This window comes from Coregonus clupeaformis, unplaced genomic scaffold (assembly GCF_020615455.1).
Source record: "Coregonus clupeaformis isolate EN_2021a unplaced genomic scaffold, ASM2061545v1 scaf0252, whole genome shotgun sequence".
NCBI lineage: Eukaryota > Metazoa > Chordata > Actinopteri > Salmoniformes > Salmonidae > Coregonus > Coregonus clupeaformis.
In genome coordinates, this window is record NW_025533707.1 from 2,238 (window position 1) to 10,000 (window position 7,763).

The window sequence follows — 7,763 nt, forward strand, 5'->3', positions numbered from 1 at the left end:
GAAATGGGGTAAGGAAGGAGAGTCCTGGGGTCGCCATGGTCGAATCCCTGGCTGCACACAGGGCAGGCCTCAACTGGGACTCCAAATGGTCTCTTTCTTGATGGACGGCCACCAAAACCGCCGCCGATAACCCAGTGTGCGAGCACTGAGGATGGCATGTAAGGGCCACTCATGACCCCACTGCAAGACGCGGTCGAACGTGAGGAACGCATAGGCATCGGGGTGACTAACGTGGATCGGGCTCATGGGCAAGAGCTTCGCATTCCCTCGTTCTAGTTCCACTGAAGAGAAAGCGACGATCCTAGACCTCGAATAATCGATGCCAAGGGCTTCTCTTGTACTCGGAGAATAGACTGGAGATACATCCGCTTGACGCTCTTGGTGCCATGGTAAGTAGGATGAACTGGAATCGATGAAAGAAAAGGACCATCGTAGCTAGTTTAGGGTTATCCGCTTAGCTCAGTTGGAGATATTCAGGTTTTTGTGGTCTGTGAGAACCTGGAAAGGTTGGGGAGCCCCTGTTGTGGCGCCACTCCTCCAAGGCCAAGCGAACTGCTAGCAACTCTCTAGATCCCCACGGCAGAAGTGGCGTTAGCCTTTAGACAGGCGGCGGACATGAAGGCACAAGGGTGTAATCTCCCATCCGCACCCCCCCCTGTGACAGAGAGGCCACCCACTGAGGAAACAAACTTCCACCACAGGTGGTGGTTGTCAGGGACAGAATGGAGCAGAAGTGAAGCGGCGCTGAGATTCGAAGGCCCCGCGCTCGGACTCAGTGAATCTTGGGTCCCTCCTCCTTGCAAGCTGGTCAAGGGGCTACCACCGAGCTGAATAATTTTGAGAACGATAGAAGTGAAAGCAACGAACCGAAAGAACCTCCTTGACCGGGTGCAATGGAACGATTTTTTGGGATCATCTTAGGTGCCCGGGAGTGAAATAAACCCGAGAAACTGAGTCTGAGAAACACATGAAATTTATGACTTGTCGGCTTAACGTAGAGGTGATTGTCAAGGAGCCCTGGAGAACTAGGGTTAGGCCAGCCCTTTCAGTGACTCTCGAGAAGATGAGGATATCAGCAGGTATTAACGAAGACGGAACAGATTAAGCATATCCCGAGAACATCATTAATCAGGGCTTGGAATATTTGAGGAGCGAAATCACCTGGGATATTCATAGTGTCCGTGGGCGTGAGCAAGAACGCGTCTGCATTGCCTCCTGGCGGATCAGAGAGAAATTAGGGGAGAGATCCAGCTTAGGAAAAAAGGAAGCCCCTTTGAAGCAATGCCTGGTAAAGCAGTGGCATGAGAAGGAAGAGGAGAGTATTCCGAATCAAAAGGATTTGTTGAGTCGCATCAATGAAAGGCCCAGACCCGCTTTTCTTTTCAACAGAAAGAAGTGCTCCCAGTCGGGGAAGTGAGAGGCATAGAAGAGGCCGTGCCAAGGACTCCTTTTAATGGGGATGTCATAGTTGCGTGCTGGGAGGCGACAAGGCAGCAGATCCGACCTCTAGGAGGGCAGCACCCAGGGAGTGAGATCAAGGCACAGTATGGAAGTGGAAGGAGGGAGTAGGGAAATTGAACCGATGGTAAACACTGGGGACTCGGGAGACGCTAACAGACTCTTGAAACAGGAGAGGAACTCTGAAGCATGCAGGTGAGTTAAAGGGAAAGAAGAAGTGGATGGGATTAGAGTTGGATAGGCCAAGGGGAAGGAAATAGGATAAGAGAGTAGTAGAGATAGAAGGTTCCTCTTGGTGTTGAGAGATGGGAAGTGAGGGACTGGGTCGTCTCAGTGACTCTTTCCTGGTTCCAGAGGTCGGCCATCTAAGGCTGTAACTGCTCTGGGGTTGAGGAAGTAGTTGGGTAGGGATTTAAGTTTAGTCAAGGTTATATCCATAAAATCACCTGGCGTGAGAATGATCATCAGGCCTGACCCGATGGAAGAGGGGGAATAGAGGAGTGTAGGAGGAGTAATTTTCCCCATACAACCTCTCCTGTAGCGGGGGAAGGGTTTTCGAAAACCGGGCAAGGTGAGCGGAAGTGGACGCAACCTCGATAGAGGCAAATCGAGCCCCAGACGTTCTCGGGGAAGAAAGCCTGGAACGGCCTAACTGCATGCCTCCGGAATTTGGGGAGTTAGGAGCCGGGTGCAGGAATATGGAGTCCAAACAGGAGAAACAGAGCTGCTCAGAGGAATATGGGACTGAGACACTGACGGAGGTCTCGCTCTTTAGAGATGTCAGGAGAGGATGGGCGCAAGGCTATGAGGGACTCGTAGTGATCTTCAGCTGGTTCACGGGTGGCTAACTCATCGAAGGGGGTGGGATAACCCCCCCTGAGGAGCAGACCTCAGCGCAATCATCGCCTTGCTGCTACAGGACTTGAACTCAATGGCAAAATCTGCCGAGGCTTTCGGGGGTCTGATTTGCGGAGAGACAGTAGGCGTTTGGAAGCCTCCACCACTGACAGGATGATCGAACACCCGCTGAATTCTTCTACAAATGCAGGTGAGTCACAACAGGCCTCCTGGGACTGCACATCTAGGAGGCCCAGGCGAGCGCCTGTCTGGAAAGAAGGGTAATGAGGCAGTAGGCAATCTTGGAAGGTTGTGGGAAAACTTGAGGGTTGGAGCCTCGGAAGGTGAGGGAGCATTGGGGGAGGAAACCCTGAGCCAGAGCTTGATCTCAGAAAAGGGCTTGGGAGGTGGAAATGGGAGCTCCGCCAACCGAGAAGGCCTTCCGTCGGCCACTGGGAGGTGACCTGGGGGAAGGGGGAGAACCAAGGAGGCTCAAAGAGTTGGTGAAGGGAACTCATCATTTCGCCAGGAGTTGAGAATGTTTAGCATCAGCTCTCTTGTGGGCTGGAGAACTAGGCTCATGGGTGGAAAGAAGCCTGCTGTGAATGATCACCGGCCAACAAGGTCTGGGAACTGAGTAAGCTTTGGGTCATGATTGACTTGGTTATTCTGTCACAAGCCGGTAGAAGCAGATGGGTAGAGCTGGGGTACTTAAGGAAAATTAGGATAAATGAAACATAGAACAGGGGAGATTTAATTAAAACAGGAGGAAACAAAGACACGAGGGAGAAAAAAACTAAAGATAATTCTCAAACAACTTATTAGGACAGACACGGTGAGACAAAGCAGGAGATGCATACAGTAGGACGCAATAATCAGCAAGGGAGAAACAAGGGGAAAACACATGGTAGCTAAAATACTCAATGGGAAACAAGGACAGGTGACATAGATAAGAATGGGGAGGAAAAACTAAGGAAAAGGTGGGAAATCACAGCTGATTCAGGAGGCCAGGAGACAAAGAAAGAAGCGAGGAAGCTGACAGGAGAGAAGAGGAGAGAGAGAGAGAGAGAGACGTAGACTAACTAGTAACATTGATATTAGGTTGCTGTAATGACAGAACTAAACTGAAATTATATTTTATGGCCGTAAATTAATTCCAAAACAACCCAATTTCGTATTTGGGTAACTCCAGATGGTTAAATATGTGGGATGTTAGATTTGGGTAACCCAGCAATGGTTAAATATGGGTTATGTTGGGTTATTTGCAACCCAGCAATGGTAAATATGGGTTATGTTGGGTTATTTGGTAACCCAGCACTGGTTAAATATGGGTTATGTTGGGTTATTGTTTGGTAACTCCAGCACTGGTTAAAAGAGGGTTATATTGGGTATTTGGTAACCAGCACTTAAATATGGGTTATGTTGGGTTTTTTCGTAACCCAGCATCGGTTAAATATGGGATATGTTGGGTTATTTGGTAACCCAGACTGGTTAAATATGGGTTGAGGTTAAGAAGATTGAAACCAGCACTGGGAAAATGGTATGGTTATTTGGTAACCCAGCACTGGTTAAATAGTGTTAGTTGGGTTGGTTGGTAACCCAGAATGGTAAAATAGGGATGGCCAGCATAAATATGGGATAGTTGGAGATGACCAACCAGTGGGTGTTGAGATTACCAAATGATGGGTTAATTTATAATCAATGAGTATTTTATATTGGGGGATTAGAACCAGCGACCCTTTGGTTACTGGCAATAACGCCCTAACCACTAAGCTACCGAAACTGAAACTGGCGATGAGGACGCCAAGGAATGGAAGACTCAGAGTTAGCTCTGCTGCGGAGGATACGTCATTAGAGTTACAGCATCAGAAATTGCAGCCCAAATAAATGTTAAGAGTTCAAGTAATAGAACATCTCAACATCAACTGTTAGAAGAGACTGCATGAATATGGCATTTTTGGTAGATTAATAGTGTATTTCATAGTTTTGATGTTTAAATTATATAAATGGTGAAAAAAAAAAGGAAACCGGAATGAGTAGGGGTTAAACTTTTGACGGTAAATATATATATATATTTTTTTACACATTCTTCTATATATTAAGATTATTTAATACTTAAAATATATACCACCGTCATTGTAACCCAACAATAGGCTTTTAGGGGAACCTAAAGATTTGACAGAACTACAAAAATGTGGGTGTGGACCTTTTAAAGAAAAAATAACTGAACTAAGTGACAATCGTGCATCCAGCAGTCGGGTCAATTCAAACAACCAGATATTTTAAAGTGACTAAATATAATCTAATATATTAACTAATAAAAAAAAAATATAAGGATGCTAGTAATAACGTATCATTTTATATCTAAAACATGTATTAACACGTTATTATAGGATGTTGTGTGTTATCATAGTGCTTTACACGGAAGCTTGATACACCGCTGCCCTTTGATGGTTGTCATGATGAGTCATGGCGATAGCCAGGTGATCTACCCCCCCGCGTAGCGGAGTCGGTGATGGTATCCAAGGTGACGGAACCTCATAGACAGGAAGTGGAAGACGTTAAGAGCTGAGACAGCTTGGGCCCACAGTATAACCAAATATCAGATCATCACTGGTGCAGCTGGCATGAATAAAAAACAGAGAGAGGAGAGAGATAGATAATTGATCAGAAGAGAGACAGAAAGAAGAGAGAAAGTGTGTGTTTGTGCTGTGTTGCTGTTGCTGTTGTTGTTGGTTGACCATAAGTTGCTGTTGGGCGGGTGTTGGTGGTGTTGTTGTTGTTGTTGTTGCTGTTGTGTTGTTGCCATGGAGCTTTGTGTGTTGTTGTTGTGTGTTGTTGTTGTTGTGGTTAAGGGTGTGTTGCGTTGGTGTTGTTGTTTGTTGCTGCTGTTGTTGCTGTTGCTTGTGTTGCTGTTGCTGTTGCGCAACGTTGCTGTTGCTGCCGCTTGTTGCTGCCGCTGCTGTTGTTGCTGGTGTGTTGTGTTGCTGCGCGGTTGTTGCTGCTGTTGTTGTGTGTGTTGCTGTTGTCGGGGTGCGTGGGGGGTTGCTGCTGTTGCGTTGGGGTTGCTTGTCGCCATGCCGTTGCTGTGCTGTTGCCGCACGCTGCCTGCCGCTGCTGCGGTTGTTGTTGTGTGGTGTGTGTTGAGAGATGTTGCGTGTTGCATGTGTTTGTGTGTTGCTGCTGATTGCTGTTGTTGTTGTTGTTGCCGCTGTTGTTGCTGTTGTTTGGCAGTTGCGCAGGTTGGTTGTTGCTGTTGTTGTTGTTGTGTGTTGTTGGTTGTTGCGATAGTGTGTTGTTGTTGTTGTTGTTGAATTGTTGTTGTTGCGTTGGTTGTGTTGGTGTTGTGTGGGTGCGTGTTGCCCTGTGTGTTGCTTGTTGTTGTTGTTGGTTGCTGGGGGTTTTGATGTTTGGTGGTGATTGTTGTGTGTGTTGGTTGTTGTTGTGTTGGAGATGCGATGTTGAAGTTGTTGAGCAGAGTGGCCTTGTTGTGTGTTGTGTTGTTGCTGTTGCTGTTGTTGTTGTTGTTGTTGTTGTTGTTGTTGGTTTGTTGTTGTTGTGTTGTTGTGTGTTGTTGTTGTTGTGGTTGTTGTTGGTTTGTTGTTGCTGTTGTTGTTGTTGTTGTTGTTGTTGTTGTTGTTGTTGTTGGTGGTTAAAGGAAAGAAAATGATTAATAAACAATGATAAAAATAAGGAGGGAGGGAGGGAGGGAGGGGGAGGGAGAGAGGGAGGGAGGGAGGGAGGGAGGAGGAGAGGGATAAACTGGATTAGCAAACACAAGTGCATTGGAACACAGGGACTGATGGTTGCTGATAATGGGTCTGTACGCCCATGTAGATATCATTAAAAATCAGCCGTTTAAAGCATTTAAACATTAACAATGTCTACACTGTATTTCAGATCAATTTCATGCAGTGTTTTAATGGACAAAAAAAATGGCTTTTCATTTCAAAAACAAGGACCCCCAAAAGTCAATAGTAGTGTATGTTTGTATGTGTGTGTGTAGTGTGTGTGTGTGTGTGTGTGTGTGTGTGTGTGTGTGTGTGTGTGTGTGTGTGTGTGTGTGTGTGTGTGTGTGTTACATGCGGTTGATGGACGAACATTTTTGGCCATGGAGTTGAAGTCAGAACAGGAGGATCCTTCTCGTCCAGCTCATAACCACTGGTTAGACAAAATCCTGGGAGGTAGTACACCTCTGGGATCAACTCCTGTTGGACAACACATTATAACCACTGCTGTTAACAAACATCTCTGGGAGGTAGTACACCTCTGGGATCAACTCCTGTTGGACAACACATTATAACCACTGCTGTTAACAAACATCTCTGGGAGGTAGTACACCTCTGGGATCAACTCCTGTTGGACAACACATTATACACACAGCTTTAAACTTAACACAGGGCTGAGGTTTCATTCTGCTTTACTAATGATTATTGACAACCAATCAATCACATTTCAACCCCTTCCCCCCCCCCCTCTCTCTCTTTCCCCCCTCAGATTACAGAGACACACAGAGACACACACACAGACATACACTCCTCTCACACACACACAGACACACACAAGACAAATACCTCCCCCCCCGCACACACACTAACCTAATATGTGTCCCGTTGGCAGTCTCAAGCTCAAGGGATATGCCAGAGAAGCTTGTCAGGGTGGTAAACTGGTTCTCATTGGCATTCAGGAAGAACGCTGTGAAGGAATCTATTGAGGCAGGACACAACAAAGAATCTCTACACCACTGACTACACAAATATCATCATCATATCAATATATTACATTCAGGAAGGCTGAATTGTGAAAAGGCAGAGCAAGAAACACAAAAATCTATTAATGAAAATATTAATGTTGTTGTGTGTGTGTGTGTGTGTATATATGTGTGTGTGTGTGTGTGTGTGTATGTGTGTGTGTATGTGTGTGTGTATGTGTGTGTGTGTGTGTGTGTGTGTGTGTGTGTGTATGTGTGTGTGTGTGTGTGTGTATGTGTGTGTGTATGTATGTGTGTGTGTGTGTGTGTATGTGTGTGTGTGTGTGTGTGTGTATGTGTGTGTGTGTGTGTGTGTGTGTGTATATGTGTGTGTGTGTGTGTGTGTGTGTGTGTGTGTATGTATGTGTGTGTGTGTGTGTGTGTGTGTGTGTGTGTGGTATGTGTGTGTGTGTGTGTGTGTGTGTGTGTATGTGTGTGTATTGTATGTGTTGTGATGTCACGAGAGGCTGCACAGCTTTCAGCGGGATTGCTCAAGGAAAGGAGACATGGTGTTCAACTCAAAACAAGGATTTTATTAAAGGTTTGGGAAACTAACGAAAGTATAACACAATTCTGTTCTTGGTGGTTAAGGGTTAACAGTTGGGATGTTTTCACATCCAAAATATAACTCCTGTCAAATAAGCTTCCCCAGTCTTAGTATTCCACGTTGCAGCTAGTGGCCAACCCAGCAAAACGCCCCAAATGTCCCACACGATCA

At 46.1% G+C, this 7,763-nt stretch overlaps 1 pseudogene; it reads right to left on the reverse strand.

Moving 5' to 3' along the window:
- Positions 1-6,570: 6,570 nt before the first annotated feature.
- Positions 6,571-7,763, reverse strand: part of LOC123481202 — a 274,390-nt pseudogene continuing 273,197 nt past the window's right edge.